This window comes from Triticum aestivum, chromosome 4A, assembly GCF_018294505.1.
Source record: "Triticum aestivum cultivar Chinese Spring chromosome 4A, IWGSC CS RefSeq v2.1, whole genome shotgun sequence".
Taxonomy (NCBI): Eukaryota; Viridiplantae; Streptophyta; class Magnoliopsida; order Poales; family Poaceae; genus Triticum; species Triticum aestivum.
In genome coordinates this window covers 510805920-510832542 of record NC_057803.1, presented here as the reverse complement: position 1 = coordinate 510832542, position 26623 = coordinate 510805920, and positions in this window count along the sequence as shown.

Sequence of the window (26623 nt, the reverse complement as noted above, 5' to 3'; positions counted from 1 at the left end):
TTGGGTTGGCGTATTTCGAGATTAGGATTTGTCACTCCGATTGTCGGAGAGGTATCTCTGGGCCCTCTCGGTAATGCACATCACATAAGCCTTGCAAGAATTGCAACTAATGAGTTAGTTGTGAGATGATGTATTACAGAACGAGTAAAGAGACTTGCCGGTAACGAGATTGAACTAGGTATTAAGATACCGACGACCGAATCTCGGGCAAGTAACATACCGATGACAAAGGGAACAACGTATGTTGTTATGTACTCTGACCGATAAAGATCTTCGTAGAATATGTGGGAGCCAATATGAGCATCCAGGTTCCGCTATTGGTTATTGACTGGAGACGTGTCTCGGTCATGTCTACATTGTTCTCGAACTTGTAGGGTCCGCACGCTTAAGGTTTCAATGACAGTTATATTATGAGTTTATGAGTTTTGATGTATCGAAGGAGTTCGGAGTCCCAGATGTGATCACGGACATGACGAGGAGTCTCGAAATGGTCGAGACATAAAGATTGATATATTGGAAGCCTATATTTGGATATCGGAAGTGTTCCGGGTGAAATCGGGATTTTACCGGAGTACCGGGAGGTTACCGGAACCCCCCGGGAGGTATATGGGCCTTACTGGGATTTAGTGGAAGAGAGGAGAGGTGGCCAGGGCTGGGCCGCGCGCCCCTCCCCCCTAGTCCGAATAGGACAAGGAGAGGGGGGTGGCGCCCCCCTTCCTTCTCTCTCTCCTCTTTCCCCCTCCCGAATCCTATTCCAACTAGGAAGGGGGGGGGGGGAATCCTACTCCCGATGGGAGTAGGACTCCTCCTGGCACGCCCTCCTCCTGGCCGGCCGCACCTCCCCTTGCTCCTTTATATACGGGGGCAGGGGGCACCCATAGACACACAAGTTGATCCACGTGATCATATTCTTAGCCGTGTGCGGTGCCCCCTTCCACCATAATCCTCGATAATATTGTAGCGGTGCTTAGGCAAAGCCCTGCGACGGTAGTACATCAAGATCGTCACCACGCCGTCGTGCTGACGGAACTCTTCCCCGACACTTTGCTGGATCAGAGTCCGGGGATCGTCATCGAGCTGAACGTGTGCTAGAACTCGGAGGTGCCATAGTTTCAGTGCTTGATCGGTCGGGCCGTGAAGACGTACGACTACATCAACCGCGTTGTGCTAACGCTTCCGCTATCGGTCTACAAGGGTACATAGATCACACTCTCCCCTCTCGTTGCTATGCATCACCATGATCTTGCGTGTGCGTAGGAATTTTTTTTGAAATTACTACGTTCCCCAATAGTGGCACCCCGGATCAGAGCAACCAGTTTACCTTGCATTGCCAGCCCAGAGATCATGTCTGCTGGCAACACACAACAACTTGGTACAGAAAACAACCGCTTTATTGATGCTAGCGGAAACATAGGTTCGATATTACATCAAGTAGCGAGGCCAAGCGACACACACAGTGCGACTGAACAATATGTACATTATTTAATGAACATGAAGGGGCCTCGATCATGATAACTACGCGGCAACGGAACAACGACGAAGTGGAACTCCATAGCACAAGGACACCGATGTGGACATGATCTAGACACGGGAAGCACTCCGATCCGATACGACTTTCCTGAAATCTGGCATGACATGCCAGGTCAGTACATTGATGTACCTGCAAGCTCACGGCAAGCATACGCATAATGGCAAAGAATATCATGACAATTAATCTGGTTTAATGCAATGCAGGACATATTACTGATGTGGTGATAAATCAACTTATGCACCGAGTCCCACGGACTCTCTTACCGGACGGGCTACCTCGTAACCAAACAGTGATCATACCCGGATCACAAACGAAACCAACACTTTGGTTCCCGCAATGATCATCTTCAAGATCTCATAAATCATCACATAACCAGTGCCAGACATAAAAATTTAGTGTGCAAGATTACATATTAATGTTGATCCATGGTGTGACTTACTCACAAGCTATGTACATAACCGAGGACATGGCTATCGATAGATTTAAATACACTCTATAGAGGTAGCGCACTTTACCCACACCACGGAACCCATGGCCTCGTCTTCCCATTCGGGTGGACCAACGGCATTCCGACAGAACCCTCCCATCCCCATGGTGAAGAGCTCGGACAGATGTATCCTTTCTGAAGCATTTCATCAAGCTGTTTCTTTAATTCCACTAATTCTGATGAAGGCATCCGATAATACTTCTTGTATAACGGTGAGGTCTCGGGCACGAGATCAATTGCAAACTCAAGCTCCCGGTCTGGCGGCATTCCTGGTAATTCCTCAGGGAATACATCTGGAAACTCACTGACCACAGGAATTAATTCCAATTCTTCAGCTACAACGGTGAAGACCATTTCTTTCTTGGGTATGCTCCTCCGGGCATAGAATTTTGTGGTCCGACATTCCTGACTTGTCAAGGTGACTTCTCTGGTCGCACAGTTGATGCATACTTGATATTGGGTTAACCAGTTCATTCCCAAAATAATATCCAACTTGGCAGACTTGATGACTATCAAGGAAGTTGGAAATTTGACTCCCTTGATATCAATTTCCAAATTACGGCAGAACAGATTGCTTCTGAGAACGGATCCCGGGATTGTACAATCATACTTTTTCCCAAAATCGAGCAATAAAACTTGTTTTGGGCAACAAAACTTCGCAAAATAAAAGAGTGGGAAGCCCCAGAGTCAAATAAAGTTATTGCAGTATGCTATTAACATAAAACATACCAATGACGACTTCCGGGTCCTCTTGGGCTTCATCCGCGAGAGGTGGTGAACTTGCCCTTGGATGGTCCTCTGGACAGAGTAGGGTCCCATGTGATTGACTTGCGGCCTGAATGGGGCGTTTGGCTTGCCGTTCTTGGGGCACTGCCTGGCATAATGTCCGACTTTCCCACAATTAAAGCAGGAATTGTTGCGCTGACATTGTTTGCGCACCGAGCTAGTCACAACATTCTTGACTTGAGTAGTGGTCTTGTTAACATTCTGCTGCCAATTGGGTTTGTACTCAACCTGACTCTGCTGCCAAGTATGAGCCTTCTGCACTGGTTGTCCATCCTTCTTAGGCTCGAATTTGCGCTTGTAATCATTATTAGCAGGTGTTGGGGAACGTAGCAGAATTTAAAATTTTTCTACGCATCACCAAGATCAATCTATGGAGTTATCTAGCAACGAGGGAAAGGGGAGTGCATCTACATACCCTTGTAAATCGCGAGCGGAAGCGTTCAAGAGAAGGGGGTTGATGGAGTCGTACTCGTCGTGATCCAAATCACCGATGGCCTAGCACCGAACGGACGGCGCCTCCGCGTTCAACACACGTATGGTTGGGGAGACGTCTCCTCCTTCTTGATCCAGCAAGGGGGAAGGAGAGGTTGATGGAGATCCAGCAGCACGACGGCGTGCTGGTGGAAGCAATGACGATCTCGGCAGGGCTTTGCCGAGCTCAGCGAGAGGGAGAGGTGTCACGGGAGGGAGAGGGAGACGCCAGGGGCTAGGGTTCTGCTGCCCTCCCTCCCCCCACTATATATAGGACCCCTAGGGGGGCGCCGGCCCTAGGAGATGGGATCTCCAAGGGGGGCGGCGGCCAAGGGGGGTGACTTGCCCCCCAAGCCAAGTGGGGCGGCCCCCACCCCTAGGGTTTCCAACCCTAGGCGCAGGGGGAGGCCCAAGGGGGGTGCACCAGCCCATCAGGGGCTGGTTCCCCTCCCACTTCAGCCCATGGGGCCCTCAGGGATAGGTGGCCCCACCCGGTGTACCCCCGGGACCCTTCCGGTGGTCCCGGTACAATACCGGTGACCCCCGAAACTTTCCCGATGGCCGAAACTGGACTTCCTATATATAATTCTTCACCTCCGGACCATTCCGGAACTCCTCGTGACGTACGGGATCTCATCCGGGACTCCGAACAACTTTTGGGTTACCGCATACTAATATCTCAACAACCCTAGCGTCACCGAACCTTAAGTGTGTAGACCCTACGGGTTCGGGAGACAAGCAGACATGACCGAGACGACTCTCCGGTCAATAACCAACAGCGGGATCTGGATACGCATGTTGGCTCCCACATGCTCCTCGATGATCTCATCGGATGAACCACGATGTCGTGGATTCAATCAATCCCGTATACAATTCCCTTTGTCAATCTGTACGTTACTTGCCCGAGACTCGATCGTCGGTATCCCAATACCTCGTTCAATCTCGTTTCTGGCAAGTCACTTTACTCGTACCGTAATGCATGATCCCATGATCAACCACTTGGTCACATTGAGCTCATTATGATGATGCATTACCGAGTGGACCCAGAGATACCTCTCCGTCATACGGAGTGACAAATCCCAGTCTCGATTCGTGCCAACCCAATAGACACTTTCGGAGATACCCGTAGTGCACCTTTATAGTCACCCAGTTACGTTGTGACGTTTGGCACACCCAAAGCACTCCTACGGTATCCGAGAGTTGCACAATCTCATGGTCTAAGGAAATGATACTTGACATTTGGAAAAGCTCTAGCAAATGAACTACATGATCTTTGAGCTATGCTTAGGATTGGGTCTTGTCCATCACATCATTCTCCTAATGATGTGATCCTATTATCAATGACATCCAATGTCCATAGTCAGGAAACCATGACAATCTTTTGATCAACGAGCTAGTCAACTAGAGGCTCACTAGGGACGTGTTGTGGTCTATGTATTCACACATGTATTATGATTTCCGGATAACACAATTATAGCATGAACAATAGACAATTATCATGAACAAGGAAATATAATAATAACCATTTTATTATTGCCTCTAGGGCATATTTCCGACAGTCTCCCACTTGCACTAGAGTCAATAATCTAGTTACATTGTGATGAATCGAACACCCATAGAGTTCTGGTGTTGATCATGTTTTGCTCTAGGGAGAGGTTTAGTCAACGGATCTGCTACATTCAGGTCCGTATGTACTTTACAAATATCTATGTCTCCATTTTGAACACTTTCATGAATGGAGTTGAAGCAACTCTTGATATGCCTGGTCTTCCTGTGAAACCTGGGCTCCTTGGCAAGGGAAATAGCTCCAGTGTTGTCACATAAGAGAGTCATCGGGCCCGCCGCATTGGGAATGACTCCTAGGTCGGCAATGAAGTCCTTCACCCAGTATGCTTCTTGTGCTGCCTCCGAGGCTGCCATGTACTCCGCTTCACATGTAGATCCCGCCACAACGCTTTGCTTGCAACTGCACCAGCTTACTGCCCCACCATTCAAAATATACACATATCCGGTTTGTGACTTGGAGTCATCCAGATCTGTGTTGAAGCTAGCATCGACATAACCCTTTACGACGAGCTCTTCGTCACCTCGATAAACGAGAAACATATCCTTAGTCCTCTTCAGGTACTTCAGGATATTCATGACCGCTGTCCAGTGTTCCATGCTGGGATTACTTTCGTACCTTCCTACCAAACTTACGGCAAGGTTTACATCAGGTCTGGTACACAGCATAGCATACATGATAGACCCTATGGCCAAGGCATAGGGGACGACACTCATCTTTTCTCTATCTTCTGCCGTGGTCGGGCATTGAGCCGTGCTCAATCTCGTACCTTGCAACACAGGCAAGAACCCCTTCTTTGACTGATCTATATTGAACTTCTTCAATATCTTGTCAAGGTACGTACTCTGTGAAAGACCAATGAGGCGTCTCAATCTATCTCTATAGATCTTGATGCCTAATATGTAAGCAGCTTCTCCAAGATACTTCATTGAAAAACACTTGTTCAAGTAGGCCTTTATGCTTTCCAAGAATTCTATATCATTTCCCATCAACAGTATGTCATCCACATACAATATGAGAAATGCTACAGAGCTCCCACTCACTTTCTTGTAAATGTAGGCTTCTCCATAAGTCTGCGTAAACCCAAACGCTTTGATCGTCTCATCAAAACGAATGTTCCAACTCCGAGATGCTTGCACCAGCCCATAAATCGAGAGTTGGAGCTTGCACACCTTGTCAGCATTCTTAGGATCGACAAAACCTTCCGGCTGCATCATATACAATTCTTCCTTAAGGAAACCATTAAGGAATGCCGTTTTGACGTCCATTTACCATATCTCATAATCATAGAATGCGGCAATTGCTAACATGATTCGGACGGACTTCAGCTTCGCTACAGGTGAGAAAGTCTCATCATAGTCAACCCCTTGAACTTGTCGATAACCCTTAGCGACAAGCCAAGCTTTATAGATGGTTACATTACCATCCGCGTCTGTCTTCTTCTTAAAGATCCATTTATTTGCTATGGCTTGCCGATCATTGGGCAAGTCAGTCAAAGTCCATACTTCGTTTTCATACATGGATCCTATCTCGGATTTCATGGCTTCCAGCCATTTGTCGGAATCTGGGCCCGCCATCGCTTCTTCATAGTTCGAAGGTTAACCATTGTCTAACAACATGATTTCCAGGACAGGGTTGCTGTACCACTCTGGTGTGGAACGTGTCCTTGTGGACCTACGGAGTTCAGTAGCAACTTGATCTGAAGTTTCATGATCATCATCATTAACTTCCTCTCTAGTCGGCGCAGGCACCTCAGGAACATTTTCTTGAGCTGCGCCACTCTCCGGTTCAAGAGGCAATACTTCATCAAGTTCTACTTTCCTCCCACTTACTTCTTTCGAGAGAAACTCTTTCTCTAGAAAGGATCCATTCTTGGCAACAAAGATCTTGCCTTCGGATCTGAGGTAGAAGGTATACCCAATAGTTTCTTTAGGGTATCCTATGAAGACGCATTTTTCCGATTTGGATTCGAGCTTTTCAGGTTGAAGTTTCTTGACATAAGCATCGCATCCCCAAACTTTTAGAAACGACAGCTTAGGTTTCTTCCCAAACCATAATTCATACGGTGTTGTCTCAACGGATTTCGACGGAGCCATATTTAAAGTGAATGCGGCAGTCTCTAAAGCATAGCCCCAAAATGACAACGGTAGATCGGTAAGAGACATCATAGATCACACCATATCCAATAGAGTGCGATTATGACGTTCAGACACACCATTACGCTGAGGTGTTCCAGGCGGCGTGAGTTGTGAAACTATTCCACATTTCCTTAAGTGCGTGCCAAATTTGTGACTCAAGTATTCTCCCCCCTGATCTGACCGCAAGTACTTGATTTTTCTGTCACGTTGATTCTCAACCTCACTCTGAAATTCCTTGAACTTTTCAAAGGTCTCAGACTTGTGTTTCATTAAGTAGACATACCCATATCTACTCAAGTCATCAGTGAGGGTGAGAACATAACGATAGCCATCGCGAGCCTCAACACTCATTGGACCACACACATTAGTATGTATGATTTCCAATAAGTTGGTTGCTCGCTCCATTGTTCCTGAGAACGGAGTCTTGGTCATTTTACCCATGATGCATGGTTCGCACGTGTCAAATGATTCGTAATCAAGAGACTCCAAAAGTCCATCTGCATGGAGCTTCTTCATGCGTTTGACACCTATGTGACCAAGGCGGCAGTGCCACAAGTATGTGGGACTATCATTATCAACCTTACATCTTTTGGTATTCACACTATGAATATGTGTAACATTACGCTCGAGATTCATTAAGAATAAACCATTCACCAGCGGAGCATGACCATAAAACATATCTCTCATATAAATAGAACAACCATTATTCTCAGATTTAAATGAGTAGCCGTCTCGAATTAAACGAGATCCTGATACAATGTTCATGCTCAAAGCTGGCACTAAATAACAATTATTGAGGTTTAAAACTAATCCTGTAGGTAAATGTAGAGGTAGCGTGCTGACGGCGATCACATCGACCTTGGAACCATTCCCGACGCGCATCGTCACCTTGTCCTTCGCCAGTCTCCGCTTATTCCGCAACTCCTGCTTTGAGTTACAAATGTGAGCAACCGCACCGGTATCAAATACCTAGGAGCTACTACGAGTACCAGTAAGGTACACATCAATTACATGTATATCACATATACCTTTAGTGTTGCCGGCCTTCTTGTCCGCTAAGTATTTGGGGCAGTTCCGCTTCCAGTGACCACTTCCCTTGCAATAAAAACACTCAGTCTCGGGCTTGGGCCCATTCTTTGGCTTCTTCCTGGCAGCTTGCTTACCGGGCACGGCAACCCTCTTGCCGTCCTTCTTGAAGTTCTTCTTACCCTTGCCTTTCTTAAACTTAGTGGTTTTATTCACCATCAACACTTGATGTTCCTTTTTGATCTCCACCTCCATTGATTTCAGCATTGAATATACCTCAGGAATGGTCTTTTCCATCCCCTGCATATTGAAGTTCATCACAAAGCTCTTGTAGCTTGGTGGAAGCGACTGAAGGATTCTATCAATGACTGCGTCATCTGGGAGATTAACTCCCATCTGAGTCAAGTGGTTATGCAACCCAGACATTTTGAGTTTGTGCTCACTGACAGAACTATTTTCCTCCATCTTACAACTGAAGAACTTGTCGGAGACTTCATATCTCTCGATCCGGGCATGAGCTTGGAAAACCATTTTCAGCTCTTCGAACATCTCATATGCTCCGTGTTGCTCAAAATGCTTTTGGAGCCCCGGTTCTAAGCTGTAAAGCATGCCGCACTGAACGAGGGAGTAATCATCAGCACGTGACTGCCAAGCGTTCATAACGTCTTGGTTCTCTGGGATGGGCGCATCACCTAGCGGTGCTTCTAGGACATAAGCTTTCTTGGCAGCTATGAGGATGATCCTCAGGTTCCGGACCCACTCCGTATAGTTGCTGCCATCATCTTTCAGCTTGGTTTTCTCTAGGAACGCGTTGAAGTTGAGGGCAACATTAGCGTGGGCCATTTGATCTACAAGACATAATGTAAAGATTTTAGACTAAGTTCATGATAATTAAGTTCATCTAATCAAATTATTCAATGAACTCCCACTCAGATAGACATCCCTCTAGTCATCTAAGTGAAACATGATCCGAGTCAACTAGGCCGTCTCCGATCATCATGTGAGACGGACTAGTCAACATCGGTGAACATCTTCATGTTGATCGTATCTTCTATACGACTCATGCTCGACCTTTCGGTCTTCCGTGTTTCGAGGCCATGTCTGTACATGCTAGGCTCGTCAAGTCAACCTAAGTGTATTGCGTGTGTAAATCTGGCTTACACCCGTTGTATTCGAACATTAGAATCTATCACACCCGATCATCACGTGGTGCTTCGAAACAACGAACCTTCGCAACGGTGCACAGTTAGGGGGAACACTTTCTTGAAATTATTACGAGGGATCATCTTATTTAAGCTACCGTTGTTCTAAGAAAATAAGATGTAAAACATGATAAACATCACATGCAATCAAATAGTGACATGATATGGCCAATATCATTTGCTCCTTTTGATCTCCATCTTCGGGGCTCCATGATCATCGTTGTCACCGGCATGACACCATGATCTCCATCATCGTGTCTTCTTGAAGTTGTCTCATCATCTATTACTTCTACGACTATGGCTAACGCTTTAGCAATAAAGTAAAGTAATTACATGACATTTATGTTGACACGCAGGTCATAAATAAATTAAGACAACTCCTATGGCTCCTGCCGGTTGTCATACTCATCGACATGCAAGTCATGATTCCTATTACAAGAACATGATCAATCTCATACATCACATATATCATTCATCACATCCTTTTGGCCATATCACATCACACGGCACATGCTGCAAAAACAAGTTAGACGTCCTCTAATTGTTGTTGCAAGTTTTTACGTGGCTGCTATAGGTTTCTAGCAAGAACGTTTCTTACCTACGCCAAAACCACAATGTGATATGCAAATTTCTATTTACCCTTCATAAGGACCCTTTTCATCGAATCCGATCCGACTAAAGTGGGAGAGACAGACACCCGCTAGCCACCTTATGCAACTAGTGCATGTTAGTCAGTGGAACCAGTCTCACGTAAGCGTACGTGTAAGGTCGGTCCGGGCCGCTTCATCCCATGATGTCGCCGAATCAAGATAAGACTAGTAACGGCAAGTAAATTGACAATATCAACGCCCACAACTGCTTTGTGTTCTACTCGTGCATAGAAACTACGCATAGACCTAGCTCATGATGCCACTGTTGGGGAACATAGCAGAATTTAAAATTTTTCTACGCATCACCAAGATCAATCTATGGAGTTATCTAGCAATGAGGGAAAGGGGAGTGCATCTACATACCCTTGTAGATCGCGAGCGAAAGCGTTCAAGAGAACGGGGTTGATGGAGTCGTACTCGTCGTGATCCAAATCACCGATGACCTAGCGCCGAACGGACGGCACCTCCGTGTTCAACACACATATGGTTGGGAAGACGTCTCCTCCTTCTTGATCCAGCAAGGGGGAAGGAGAGGTTGATGGAGATCCGGCAGCACGACGGCGTGGTGGTGGAAGCAACGGCGATCTCGGCAGGGCTTCACCGAGCTCAGCGAGAGGGAGAGGTGTCATGGGAGGGAGAGGGAGGCGCCAGGGGCTAGGGTGCGGCTGCCCTCCCTCCCCCCAAGATATATAGGATCCCTAGGGGGGGCGCCATCCCTAGGAGATGGGTTCTCCAAGGGGCGGCGGCGGCCAAGGGGGGTGACTTGCCCCCCAAGCCAAGTGGGGCGGCCCCCACCCCTAGGGTTTCCAACCCTAGGCGTAGGGGGAGGCCCAAGGGGGGCGCACCAGCCCATCAGGGCTGGTTCCCCTCCCACTTCAGCCCATGGGGCCCTTCGGGATAGGTGGCCCCACCCAGTGGACCCCCGGGACCCTTCCGGTGGTCACGGGGCAATACCGGTGACCCCCGAAACTTTCCCGATGGCAGAAACTGGACTTCCTATATATAATTCTTCACCTCCGGACCATTCCAGAACTCCTCGCGATGTCCGAGATCTCATCCGGGACTCCGAACAACTTTCGGGTTACCGCATACTAATATCTCAACAACCCTATCGTCACCGAACCTTAAGTGTGTAGACCCTACGGGTTCGGGAGACAAGCAGACATGACCGAGACGACTCTCTAGTCAATAACCAACAGCGGGATCTGGATACCCATGTTGGCTCCCACATGCTCCTCGATGATCTCATCGGATGAACCACGATGTTGTGGATTCAATCAATCCCATATACAATTCCCTTTGTCAATCGGTACATTACTTGCCCGAGACTCGATCATCAGTATCCCAATACCTCGTTCAATCTCATTTCCGGCAAGTCACTTTCCTCGTACCATAATGCATGATCCCGTGATCAACCACTTGGTCACATTGAGCTCATTATGATGATGCATTACCGAGTGGGCCCAGAGATACCTCTCCGTCATACGGAGTGACAAATCCCAGTCTCGATTCGTGCCAACCCAACAGACACTTTCGGAGATACCCGTAGTGCACCATTATAGTCACCCAGTTACATTGTGATGTTTGGCACACCCAAAGCACTACTACGGTATGCGGGAGTTGCACAATCTCATGGTCTAAGGAAATGATACTTGACATTTGGAAAAGCTCTAGCAAACGAACTACACGATCTTTGAGCTATGCTTAGGATTGGGTCTTGTCCATCACATCATTCTCCTAATGATGTGATCCTATTATCAATGACATCCAATGTCCATAGTCAAGAAACCATGACTATCTTTTGATCAATGAGCTAGTCAACTAGAGGCTCACTAGGGACGTGTTGTGGTCTATGTATTCACACATGTATTACGATTTCCGGATAACACAATTATAGCATGAACAATAGACAATTATCATGAACAAGGAAATATAATAATAACCATTTTGTTATTGCTTCTAGGGAATATTTCCAACAGTAGGCCTGTTGTCGTGCACGATCTTGTGTTCCCTTTCTGTGATGAGGGCTTTGTTTACCAGAGTTTGGAAATCTGGGAAATCAAACATACTGAGAGTGCATCTGGGGTGTTGGTTCAGTCCTCCAAGAAATCTATCGATCTTCCTTTCTTCTGTGGCCACATCATAGAGAGAATAATGGGCCAAATGGTTGAACTTGTGCAGGTACTCACTTACTGATAGGCTTCCTTGTGTGAGAGCGAGAAATTCGCGCTGGTTGACCTTCATAATACCGGCGGGAATATGGTACTTGCAGAAATGGTCCTTGAATTTAGTCCAAGTAATTTCTTCGTCCGCAGGCCACATAGCCTTAGCATTATCCCACCATATAGCGGTAGATCCTTCAAGATAATGTGTAGCGAATGGAACCTCGTTAGCTTCTTCAGTGCGAGCAATCTCAACCTTCCTCTCAATAGTCCTTAACCAATCATCGACTTCCAAAGTATCGATAACTTGACTGAAACTGGGAGGCTTGGTCCTCTGAAATTCTGACAGCTTGGAGTGATGACCATTCTGATTTCCATTCTACCCAACCATAGCTTGCACACTTTTCAACAGCTCAATCAGATCGTTGTTCCTTCTTTCTTCAAACATATGCATGATTTGCTCAGTGGATGGTGGATGTGGCGGTGGTGGTGGATATGGCTCGGGGGAATGTCATGCATGTCTTGCTGAGCGACGAACAGGGACATCCTCACAAGCGTGGCTGCTGCTGCCTCCCCGCGTCATCCTATTGTTCATTTTCCCAATATAAAGCAACTGAGATGAGAAATATCCAAAAATGGGAAGAAAAGCCAGCGACAAGCCGAAAGAAAGCAGCGAAAAAGAAATCAAGGCAAATAATAAAAAGGTTCCAACATAATTATACATAGACTCTTACATGAAAAGTAAACATCATGACGGGTTCGACTACCCTCATACATGAAACTAAGCATCATGACACGTACGACTACATTGGTACATCAACCTCACGATGACTGCAGATACTCTAACGATCTAGTGCTCGACTGGTGCTGCGGGATCCTCTCCTAAGCCGGGCTCAGATCCTGAGCTGATAGTGGAAACCTCCGGGTTAAAAGTTAGACGACGACACTTGTTGGGGATCGTTGTAGAAATTAAAAAAATTCTACGCATCACCAAGATCAATCTATGGAGAGACTAGCAACGAGAGAGAGGGGAGTGCATCTTCATACCCATGAAGATCGCGAGGTGGAAGCGTTGCAAGAATGCGGTTGGAGGAGTCGTACACACAACGATTCAGATCGCGGTCGATTTCGATTTAAGCGCCGAACAACGGCGCCTCCGCGTTCAACACACGTGCATCCCGGTGACGTCTCCCGCGCCTTGATCCATCAAGGAGGAGGGAGAGGTTGGGGAAGACAACTCTAGCAGCAGCACGGCGGTGTGGTGGTGGTGGACCTGCATGGTTTCCTGCAGGGCTTCGCCAAGCACTACGGAGAACGAGGATGTTGAGAGGTAGGGCTGCGCCGGGAGAGAGAGACTCGTGTCTTTGGCAGCCCCAAAACCCCCACTATTTATAGGAGGAGGGGAGGAGGGTGCGCCCCCTCTAGGGTTCCCACCCCTAGGGGTGGCGGCAGCCCTAGATAGGATGGAGGGGGGCAGCCAAGAGGGGGAGAGAGGGGGGCGCGCCCTAGGGTGGGCCTTAGGCCCATCTACGCCTAGAGTTTCCCCCTTTCCCCTCCTAGCTGTGCCTTGGGCCCTGGTGGGAGGCGCACCAGCCCACTCAAGGGCTGGTCCCTTCCCACTCTTGGCCCATGCAAGCGTCTGGGGCTGGTGGTCCCTCCTGGTGGACCCCCGGAACCCTCTGGTGGTCCCGGTACATTACCGGTGACGCCCGAAACACTTCCTGTGGTCAAAACCTCACTTCCTATATATCATTCTTTACCTTCGGACCATTCCGGAACTCCTCGTGACGTCCGGGATCTCATCCGGGACTCCGAACAACATCCGGTAACCACGTACAAACTTTCCCTATAACCTTAGCATCATTGAACCTTAAGTGTGTAGACCCTACGGGTTCAAGAGGCATGCAGACATGACCGAGACATCTCTCTAGTCAACAACCAACATCGGGATCGGGATACCCATGTTGGCTCCTACATGTTCCACGATGATCTTATCAGATGAACCACGATGTCGAGGATGCAATCAATCCCATATACAATTCCCTTCGTCTACCGGTATGATACTTGCCCGAGATTCGATCGTCGGTATTCCTATACCTTGTTCAATCTCGTTACCGACAAGTCTCTTTTCCTCGATCCGTAACACATCATCCCATGATCAACTACTTGATCACATTGATCTCATTATGATGATGTCCTACCGAGTGGGCCCAGAGATACCTCTCCGTCACACGGAGCGACAAATCCCAATCTCGATTCGTACGAACCCAACAGACACTTTCGGAGATACCCGTAGTGCACCTTTATAGCCACCCAGTTATGTTGTGACGTTTGGCACACCCAAAGCATCCCTAAAGTATCCGGGAGTTGCACAATCTCATGGTCTAAGGAAATGATACTTGACATTAGGAAAGCTTTAGCAGACGAACTATACGATCTTGTGCTATGTTTAGGATTGGGTCTTGTCCATCACATCATTCTCCTAATGATGTGATCCCGTTATCAATGACATCCAATGTCCATGGTTAGGAAACCGTAACCATCTATTGATCAACGAGCTAGTCAACTAGAGGCTCACTAGGGACATGTTGTGGTCTATGTATTCACACATGTATTACGATTTCTGGATAACACAATTATAGCATGAACAATAGACAATTATCATGAACAAGGAAATATAATAATAACCATTTTATTATTGCCTCTAGGGCATATTTCCAATAGTATCCCACTTGCAATAGAGTCAATAATATACTTACATTGTGATGAATCAAACACCCATAGAGTTCTGGTGTTGATCATGTTTTGCTCGTGGAAGAGGTTTAGTCAACGGATCTGCAACATTCAGGCCCGTCTGCACTTTACAAATATCTATGTCTCCATCTTGAACATTTTCATGAATGGAGTTGAGGAGACGCTTGATATGCCTGGTCTTCTTGTGAAACCTAGGCTCCTTGGCAAGGGTAATGGCTCCATTGTTGTCACAAAAGAGGGTCATCGGGCCCGACACATTGGGAATAACTCCTAGGTCGGTAATGAACTCCTTCATCCAGATTGCTTCATGTGTTGCCTCCGAGGCTGCCATGTACTCCGCTTCACATGTAGATCCCGCCGCGAGCTTTGCTTGCAACTGCACCAGTTGACTGCCCCACCATTCAAAATATACATGTATCCGGTTTGTGACTTGGAGTCATCTAGATCTGTGTCGAAGCTAGCATCAACGTAACCCTTTACGACGAGCTCTTCGTCACCTCCATAAATGAGAAACATATCCTTAGTCCTATTTAGGTACTTTAGGATGTTCTTGACGGGATTACTTTGGTACCTTCCTACCAAACTTACGGCAAGGTTCACATCAGGTCTGGTACACAACATGGCATACATAATAGACCCTATGACCGAGGCATAGGGGATGTCACTCATCTTTTCTCTATCTTCTGCCATGGTCGGGCATTGAGGTGTGCTCAATCTCACACCTTACAATACATGCAAGAACCCCTTCTTGGACTGATCCATATTGAACTTCTTCAATATCTTGTCAAGGTATGTGCTTTGTGAAAGACCAATGAGGCATCTCGATCTATCTCTATAGATCTTGATGCCCAATATGTAAGCAGCTTCTCCAAGGTCCTTCATTGAAAAACACTTATTCAAGTAGACCTTTATGCTTTCCAAGAATTCTATATCATTTCCCATCAATAGTATGTCATCAACATATAATATGAGAAATTCCATAGAGCTCCCACTCACTTTATTGTAAATACAGGCTTCTCCATAAGTCTGTGTAAACCCAAACGCTTTGATCATCTCATCAAAGCGAATGTTCCAACTCCGAGATGCTTGCACCAGCCCATAGATTGAGCGCTGGAGCTTGCACACCTTGTCAGCATTCTTAGGATCGACAAAACCTTCCGGTTGCATCATATACAATTCTTCCTTAAACAAACCATTAAGGAATGCCATTTTGACGTACATTTGCCATATCTCATAATCATAGAATGCGGCAATTGCTAACATGATTCAGAGGGACTTCAGCTTCGCTACGGGTGAGAAGGTCTCATCGTAGTCAACCTCTTGAACTTGTCGGTAACCCTTAGCAACAAGTCGAGCCTTATAGATGGTCACATTACCATCCGCGTCTGTCTTCTTCTTAAAGATCCATTTATTTTCTATGGCTCGCCGATCATCAGGCAAGTCAGTCAAAGTCCACACTTTGTTTTCATACATGGATCCTATCTCAGACTTTATGGCTTCAAGCCATTTGTTGGAATCCGGGCCCACCATCGCTTCTTCATAGTTCGAAGGTTCACCGTTGTCTAACAACATGATTTTCAGGACAGGGTTGCCATACCACTCTGGTGCGGAACATGTCCTCGTGGACCTACAAAGTTCAGTTGTACCTTGATCCGAAGTTTCATGATCATTATCATTAACTCCCTCTCTAATCGGCGCAGGCACCACGGAAACATTTTCTTGATCTGTGCTACTTTCCATTTCAAGAGGCAATACCTCATCAAGTTCTACTTTCCTCGCACTTACTTCTTTCGAGAGAAACTCTTTCTCTAGAAAGGATCCATTCTTGGCAACAAAGATCTTGCCTTCGGATCTGAGGTATAAGGTATACCCAATAGTTTCCTTAGGGTATCCTATGAAGACGCATTTTTCTGACTTGGGTTCGAGCTTTTCAGGTTGAAGTTTCTTGACATAAGCATCGCATCCCCAAACTTTCAGAAACGACAGCTTAGGTTTCTTTCCAAACTATAATTCATACGGTGTCGTCTCAACGGATTTCGACGGAGCCCTATTTGGCAGTCTCCAAAGCATAACCCCAAAATGATAGCGGTAGATCGGTAAGAGACATCATAGATCGGACCATATCCAATAGAGTGTGATTACGACATTCAGACACACCATTACGCTGAGGTGTTCCAGGCGGCGTGAGTTGTGAAACATTTCCTTAAGTGTGTGCCAAATTCGTGACTCAAATATTCTCCCCCACGATCTGATCGTAGAACTTTATTTTCCTGTCACATTGATTCTCTACCTCATTCTGAAATTGCTTGAACTTTTCGACGGTCTCAGACTTGTGTTTCATTAAGTAGACATACCCATATCTACTCAAGTCATTAGTGAGGGTGAGAACATAACGATAGATGTCGGTGTCAAAACCGGCGGATCTTAGGTAGGGGGTCCCGAATTGTGCGTCTAAGGCGGATGGTAACAGGAGGCAGGGGACAAGATGTTTACCCAGGTTCGGGCCTTCTTGATGGAGGTAATACCCTACTTCCCGCTTGATTGTTCTTGATGATATGAGTATTACAAGAGTTGATCTACCACGAGATCATAGAGGCTAACCCTAGAAGCTAGCCTATGGTATGATTGTATGTTGTCCTAAAGACTAAACCCTCCAGTTTATATAGACACAGGAGGGGGCTAGGGTTACACAGGGTCGGTTACAAGGGAGGAGATCTACATATACGTATTGCCTAGCTTGCCTTCCATGCCAAGGAGAGTCCCATCCGGACGTGGGACGAAGTCTTCAATCTTGTATCTTCATAGTCCAACAGTCCGGCCAAAGGATATAGTCTGGCTGTCCAGAGACCCCCTAATCTAGGACTCCCTCAGTAGCCCCTAAACCAGGCTTCAATGACGATGAGTCCGGCGCGCAGTATTGTCTTCGGCATTGCAAGGCGGGTTCTTCCTCCGAATACTCCATAGAAGATCTTGAGCACCAGGATAGTGTCCGGTTCTGCAAAATAAGTTCCATATACCATCGTAGAGATAATAATATTTTCACAAATCTAATCTGCTGACACGTTTAGCAACATCACATCATGTCATGGCTCAGTCATTAATCGAACCGTTTTCCTCAACAAGTACTGCACATATCGTGAGGCGGTTTTCTTGACACGTCTAGTCGAAGCAGAGATCGTGTCCCCTTATCATGGGATTCTCATCAATACGGGTATGGGTAACCCAACCACGCCATCAATTACGACGCTCGGGGAGTAAGAGAGTTTAACAGGTAAGTGGGGAGGCGCCTCGCCTCCTCCACCCTTATAAAGGGACAAAGATTCACCCTTTTTACCCATGCCTTCCTTCTCCTTGCTTATCCATTCTCGCGCACTCGAGCTCCAGCGCCCAAGTTCGCGTCTTTCTCCTCAAAACCACTCCAATCATGTCCGGAGCGGGAGGCAAGTGGATGGTCTGCTCCGTCATGGCGGAGGACATCACAAAGCTACGGGCAACCGGATATATGGCCGCGGACATCGTGCACCGGCTGCCAGCTGCGGGGCAGATCATCCCTACGCCCGAACCCCATGAGAGGGTAGTTTTCCTTACCCACTTTGTCCGCGGATTGGGATTTCCTCTTCACCCGTTTGTCCACGGGCTCATGTTCTACTACGGTCTGTATTTTCATGATCTGGCCCCCAATTTCATCCTCAACATCTCGGCGTTTATCGTCGTATGCGAGGCCTTCCTCCGCATCAGGTCCCACTTTGGCCTGTGGCTAAAAACCTTCAATGTCATACCGAAGGTGGTGGTAGGCCAGCAAGCAGAGTGCGGAGGCTCCATGGTGGGTAAAATGCCCAACATCACCTGGCTAGAAGGCTCCTATGTGGAGACCATAAAGGGGTGGCAATCGGGGTGGTTCTACATCACCGAGCCGCGAGACACCAACTGGGTAGCGGCCCCCAAATTTTGATCCGGAATCCCCACGTGGCTCACTTCCTAGAAAGAGAAGGGCATGTCTTGGTGTTCTTCGGTAGAACTTACCGGACTCCAGGCCTGCATCAGGAACATGATGAGCAAGAAAATCAAGCTCGTCAATGTGGTGCAGGTCATGCTCTTTCGCTGGATTCTCCCGTGCCAACGACGGGCATTCAATTTGTGGGAGTTCGACCCGGCCCAGCACCAAACGCTGCGAGAGCTCTTCGACATGACACACGAGGACATCTGGAAGGTGCTATTCAAAGGCGCCGAGGTGCCTCCTTCCCTCTCCGAGGACCGCGGACTCAGCGCAAAGCGCCGCGCTAATCCGGTAAGTTTTCATACCTCGCAGGGTATTTATTTGCCCTGGTTAAATGATGTGCAGGATCTAAGCTCTCTTGCCATTAACAGGACTGGATAAAGACAGCGGAGCAGTTTGATTGCCCAGCCCCTCTGCCTGAAGATCCCGCAGATGCTCTCCTGACGGAGATGCTGACTCCGGCACCTTACGAGGTGCCGGCGAAGAAGACCAAGAAGAAGGCCATGGGGACCCGAAAGGGTCTCCGGCGCAAGGTTGTATCGGACTCATCCGACGATGACTCCGACACGCCCTCCTCCCATAAAAACGAGGAGGAGGAAATTTCTCTCCCCCCGTATGGGGGAGACAAGAAAAGGAAGGCCGACCCAACCGGGGAGGCCGAAGGGTCCAAGAAGGGAAGGACCCGTGCTCCGGACTGTTCCACGACGGTCGCCGATAGCGGCGACGAGTGGCTACCCAGGGCCAAGCCCCTAGCGAAGTCGTAAGTGTCCGGACACCATAGTACTTCATGGTATGTTTTATTGCACTGCTTCTCCTCATGTCGAACATGATTGTACAGTCTGTCCCGAGCTCATCTCGACGTATCCTCGTCGAGCGGCTCATTGGACTCATCGGATATGAACAATGGTTCTCTTCCGACCGCTTCCACCCCTCACCCTACGGACAACGCCGAGGTGTTGTCTCAAAAGGCACCACGCCAAGGGGAGGTGGTCCTAGAGGCATCTTGAGGTGACCTCCTGGACCCTGGGTACCAAGGGAGCGAGGCTCCTACGGGCTCTGAGTTCGGCCCCCAGCCAAACACTGCGCTGGAACCTTCGATGGTTCCGGACTCCAGCAGGCGGTCCCCCGTAAAGGGGGGCCAACCACCCATGCCGGTGTCCTCTGTCCATCCATAGGCACCGGACAACTTGCTGGAAGCGCTTCGCAGCGCTTCCATCAATGGAGAGCACCGTACTATTATGAGTGCGGGTGATCGAGAAGGTTTAGTCCGCCAAAAATGGGCTGACCGAAGCTTGCACCAGCCTCCTAACAGGCTTTGAGGTAAGCAATCAAAAAATATATATAAGAAAATATTATCGCATAGATAGTAGCCCCTGATGCTCTGTTCGGTGTTCGAGAAGAAAGGCCGAATAGAGGATCAAATGATGAGTCATGAGTCTAATAAGAATATGTTTATGTGTAAGTGCAGGCTTCCCTGCTGGCCGCTACCGCATGTACTGCGGAGGTCTCTGCACTGAAGCAGGACCTAGAGCGGTCCGAGAACGAGCTTGGCCTTATCAAGAGGCAGCTTGAGGAGAGCAAAGATAAGAAATACCTTGTCTATTCTTTTGAAAAGAAGTTTGGTTGTAAAATAATAGGATCACCATGAATTTGTCAAGGGCCACGTCTGCGGTGGCCACCCTGAAGAAGGCGCTGTCTGAGGCCGAAGACAAAGCGGCCAAGGAACGCATCGAGCGGGAGAAGCAAGAAGCCCGAGTGGGCGAGGTGTAGCAAGAGCTCAAGGCTCTCGCCAAAAAACACGAGTCCTTGGAGCTCGACTCTAAGACGCGAGAGTCCGAGCTCGCACAGGCGCTTGAAAGCACACGGAGCGCCAAGGCTGAAGCCCACAAGGCCCTCCAGGAAATTGATGCGGTGAAGAAGATAGCAGCGGGTAAGGCATTCATTATGCAAAGCAAGCATGTGAAGGAAACTTTCCTTTTTCTTACCTGAGTTCGGAGTTCTCCAGGAGCGTTCGCAGATCTTCCCCGCAGTGTACTGGATGCCGCGGAGTTTTACTGAGCTGAGGAGGGGAGCTCGACGGAGAAGTTGTTCTGGTCTCAGTATACTGGGACCGAACACCCGATGCCCTTGAGCGACCAGCTGAAGCAATTGGTCGAGCTTCACAAGGCGGCCGAACAGGCCATGAGGGGCCTTATAGTCCGGATGTGGCCTGGCGAGCCCCAGTCTGGCAGCTACTTCGGTCTGGTGAGGCGGCTTGTGGAGGCCTGCCCACGGCTGAAGTCATAAAGCGGTCAGCCTGCATCGAGGGTGCGCGCAGGGCTTTTGCTCGGGCAAAGGTGCACTAGGCAAATCTGGACACCATGAAGCTGGTGAAGGAGGGGCCGCCGGAGGGCAAGGAGCATCGCCACCCCAAGATGTACTATGAGAGTGTGCTGAAGGGTTCCCGCCTTGTGGCGGATGAATGTGCAAGGGATGTAATTTTTGAATGATCACGCTCATGTGGTCCTATAATGTGAGAGAAGTTCATCTGCGCTATGCAACGCTTTTTGTGTTTTAAAATATTACCTTCTGTGCGGCCGTTTACAATATCTGAGAGTTGGCTAGTCGTCGGCTTCTGCCCCCCATGTAACTAGTACTGGGGTGTTCGGGATAAACCTGAGCACTCTTTACCCCAATTTTGGGTCCTTCAAGGGAGGTGTTCAGTGCAATGAACCAGGCAACCGGACTATAAGGCTTTATCACTCTCACTTAGCCATAGAAGTCTACAATTTTAAACTTTGGCAAAGCCCCTAGTGTTCGGAAGGCCGGATTTGGGGCGCTATACTCGCCTAAGCCGGACAAGGCCGACTCCTCGCCCGAAGTGGAAAAAGTCTTTAAGGACTTGAGACCTCTCGAACAGCGACCAGTCTCTCGCCTTATCATGACAGTCAGTTTTCGGCTTTCTCTACTGAGGCGCTCGTCCGGAAGAACCGGGACGCAATCGCAGTAGTTCTCCCACCTCTACCTTAGCCGATATAGCGGAACATAAGGTACCAAAGCATGGGAGCCGAGCAAACCCAACATTTGACCAAAGACATGATTCAGAGCTGATGCATATAATGCTATAAGTTCGGGGTGCCACACTGTCGAAAGTGTTTGGACTTCTTGCATCGTATTATGGGGTAAACGAAAGCCCCTGGCGTACTGACCGTACCCGAACGTACGGGTGCGGATTGTCGTGAATGGACATATAAGAGAGAAAAAAGATAAAAAAAATGCAATAATAGACTAATGATATGCATTGTTATTTAAAGAATACATCGAAGCGTACTGGTACAAGTAGTGCAATAAGTAGAAAGTAAGACAATTCAAAATGTCCTATCCAGGGAAAGCTGCACATGGATAGCAAAAACCGGGTGTATCGATTATTAGAGACCACCTGGGGGTTCCCGTGTTTATCTTAGCTTCTTGCCGCCCTGGTTGTTGCTTCCCGTAATGTGTCCGACAATTGTACTGCCGGAAAGGGCTTCCAGGGGGTTAGGTCCTGAAAGAGAAAAGAAGTAATAAAGGTATACAACCCCTAGTGCGGTTAGGCCGCATTGTGGGACGTGCCCTGATCGTTCCCCCATCTATATCCATGGTATTTGCAGTGCGTAGTTATGTATGCGTGGCACAGATTTCGTCGCTTGACTGGGACTGGGACAGAGGCCGAATTGCTAGGCGAGCTCTGAACGTGCCAGGCGATCCTATTGCAGCTTATTCCGGACTTGCTTGAAGGTGTTTAGGGGCTGTATCACCGAATTCATGGTTTGCCTTAAAAGGCTGCTTTGTGCTTCTGCTGCGAGGGCTGCAGTGTGCTCTTGCCTGCGGAGCGAGTGTTCTGTGTTTCCATTCACTGTTATGACCCCCCGAGGTCCTGGCATCTTGAGCTTGAGGTATGCGTAATGCGGCACTGCATTTAATTTTGCAAATGCAGTTCGTCCGAGCAGTGCATGATAGCCACTACGAAACGAGACGATGTCGAAGATTAACTCTGCGCTTCGGAAGTTTTCCGGTGATCCGAAGACTACTTCCAGTGTGATTGAGCCCGTGCAATGGGCCTCTACACCTGGGATGACGCCCTTAAAGGTCGTTTTGGTGGGTTTGATCCTCAAGGGATTGATACCCATTTTTTGCACTGTATCCTGATAGAGAAGGTTCAGGCTGCTGCCGCCGTCCATAAGGACTCTAGTGAGATGAAATCCGTTGATGATGGGGTCTAGGACCAGTGCGGCGGATCCGCCATGACGGATCAAAGGTGATCGGGCAAGCAGACCATGGGCTGAACTTTGGGGCGACAGGCTCCATCTCATAGACGTCCCTTAGTGCACGCTTCTGCTCCCTCTTGGGAATGTGGGTTGCGTATATCATGTTCACCGTCTTCACTTGTGGGGGGAACCCTTTCTGTCCTCCCGTGTTCGGTGGCCGGGGCTCTTCCTCGTCATCACTATGCAGCCCCTTGTCCTTGTTTTCGGTATTTAACTTGCCAGCCTGCTTGAACACCCAACATTCTCTGTTGGTGTGATTGGCTGGCTTGTCGGGGGTGCCGTGGATTTGACACGAGCGATCCAGTATGCTATACAAACTGGACGGAGCCGGAGTACTTCTTTTAAATGCCTTTTTCCGCTGACCGGATCTAGAGCCTCTGAATTCCGCATTAACTGTCGTGTCCTTAGTGTTATCACTGTTATTGCGGCGCTTTGGTCTGTTATGACGTTGTCTGCTGTTGGCATCTTTGGTATCCAAAGTGCCCGGATTCCTCGATGTGTTATTGCTGCTAGCCAGCCAGCTATCCTCGCCCGCGCAGAAGCGGGTCATGAGTGTCGTGAGGGCTGCCATAGACTTCGACTTCTCTTGGCCGAGGTGCCGGGCAAGCCACTCGTCGCGGATGTTATGCTTGAAAAATGCCGCTAAGGCCTCTGCATCCGGACAGTCGAAAATTTGGTTTTTCTTAGTAAGGAATCGTGTCCAGAATTGTCTGGCCGATTTCCCTGGCTGCTGAGTTCTATGGCTCAAGTCATCAAATTCTGGTGGTCGCACATAAGTGCCCTGGAAGTTGTCAAGGAATGCATCTTCCAGATCCTCCCAACTGCCGACGGAGTCTGCTGGCAAGCTATTCAGCCAATGCCGAGCTGGTCCTTTGAGTTTTAGTGGGAGGTATTTGATGGCATGTAGATCATCACTACGAGCCATGTGGATGTGAAGGAGGAAATCCTCAATCCATACAGCGGGATCTGTTGTACCATCATATGATTCAATATTTACGGGTTTGAAACCCTCCGGGAATTCATGATCCATAACTTCATCAGTGAAGCATAGGGGGTGCGCGGCGCCTCTGTGCCGGGCTATATCCCGGCGCAGTTCATGTGAGTCTTGGCTGCTGTATTCGGCCCGGCCAGATTTTCTTTTGGTGTATCCGGCGCGACGATCATCGTCCTGTGTTGGTGCGCGTGCCCATGACCCATATATTGACCTTGCAAGTTTTGCCTTACTGTCCAATACATCTCACAGGTCCCGTGTGTTGCCCCGGGCCTTGGTATTTTTGAATGAGTGGCGGCGGGGTGCAGGCTGAACTTTAGGCTAAAACGCCTCTCTGGCTCGGCCACGCAGTGGCCGGTCAGCCGCATCGTACACTAGTGAATGAGGTTTCAATGCTTCCTCCTCGAGGCCAGGTAGCAACCTATGTTTTGGGTAACTCCTGGAGGGGCGCTCGAGTTTGTACTCCTCGGCCGCAAGGACTTCGGTCCATCTGTCTGCTAGCAAGTCTTGACCAGCTTGGAGCTGTTGCTGCTTTTTCTTTAGGCTATTTGCCGTGGCCATAAGCCGGCGCTTGAAGCGCTCTTGCTCGATGGGGTCCTCAGGCACAATAAATTCTTTGTCTCCGAGGCTCGCCTCGTCTTCGGAGAGAGGCATGTAATTGTCCTCCTCCGGTTCTCCATCTACTGCCTGCTCTGGAGAGCTGGCTTGTTCATCATCCGGCTCTACATCGTGCTAGAGGGGATTGTGGTTGTCCTCGGCACTATTCGGAGTGTTATTATCTCCTGTGCCGGTATCACTACTTTTGCTGTGGCGGGACTTAGAACGGCGCCGCTGACGTTGGCGCTTGGGTTGCTTCTTGGAGGGGTCATCCTCCGCTGTCTCGTCGCCATTGCCTTCTTTAGGGGTGTCCACCATATATATGTCGTATGATGAGGTAGCGTTCCAGAACCCTGTGGGCGGTGGTTCCTGCTCGTCTCCTGCATCGTCGTCCATACTGTTGATGTCTTCAGAGTCGAAGTTGAGCATGTCGGTTAGATCGTCGACAGTGGCTACTAAGTGGGTGGTGGGTGGGCAACGAATTTCTTCGTCGTCCGCATCCCATTCTTGCCAGAGATAGTTCGGCCAAGATTCTCCTGACAGGGAGAGAGACCTTAATGAATTTAGCACATCGCTGAAGGGCGAGTGCTGAAAGATATCCACGGAGGTGAACTCCATGATCGGCGCCCAGTCGGATTCGACGGGCACGGATGTAAGCGGCTCGGAGTCCGTGGCCGGGGATGAATCCAGTGGTTCGGCAACACGACTCTCGTAAGGGGTGAAGTCAGTGTCTGGCTCTATCCCCACTGAGAGCGCGGCCTCCGTGGCGGGGTCTATCCCTCCGCTCTCAGATGGCGCGATCTGCTCCGGATTGACGGCCGGAGTAGTTGCAGATGCGATCTCCCGAATACTGTCCGACAACAGAGTTATGTCATGCTCATCGTGACTGTGCAGCACACCTGACATGGGCTCGAGTCCGTCGAATATCAAGTCTCCGCGGATATCTGCCGTGTAGTTCAAGTTTCCGAATCTGACCCGATGGCCAGGGGCGTAGCTCTTGATCTGCTCTAGATGGCCAAGCGAATTGGACCACAGTGCAAAGCCACCGAATACAAAGATCTGTCCGGGGAGGAAAACCTCTCCCTGGACCGCATCACTACTGATGATCGAAGGAGCCATCAAGTCTTATGGTGACGACACAGTGGAACTCTTAATGAAAGCACCAATGTCGGTGTCAAACCGGCGGATCTCGGGTAGGGGGTCCCGAACTGTGCGTCTAAGGTGGATGGTAACAAGAGGCAGGGGACAAGATGTTTACCTAGGTTCGGGCCCTCTGGATGGAGGTAATACCCTACTTCCTGCTTGATTGTTCTTGATGATATGAGTATTACAAGAGTTGATCTACCACGAGATCATAGAGGCTAACCCTAGAAGCTAGCCTATGGTATGATTGTATGTTGTCCTACGGACTAAACCCTCCGGTTTATATAGACACCGGAGGGGGCTAGGGTTACACAAGGTCGGTTACAAGGGAGGAGATCTACATATCCGTATTGCCTAGCTTGCCTTCCACGCCAAGGTGGGTCCCATCCGGACACGGGACGAAGTCTTCAATCTTGTATCTTCATAGTCCAACAGTCCGGCCAAAGGATATAGCCCGGCTGTCCGGAGACCCCTAATCCAGGACTCCCTCAATAGCCACCACGAGCCTCAACGCTCATTGGACCGCACACATCGGTATGTATGATTTCCAATAAGTTGGTTGCTCGCTCCATTGTTTCAGAGAACGGAGTCTTGGTCATTTTGCCCATGAGGCATGGTTTGCACATGTCAAATGATTCATAATCAAGAGACTCCAAAAGTCCATCTGCATGGAGTTTCTTCATGCGTTTGACACCAATGTGACCAAGGCGGCAGTGCCACAAATATGTGGGACTATCATTATCAACCTTACACTTCTTGGCATTCACACTGTGAATATGTGTAACATCACGTTCGAGATTCAATAAGAATAAACCATTGACCAACGGGGCATGACCAT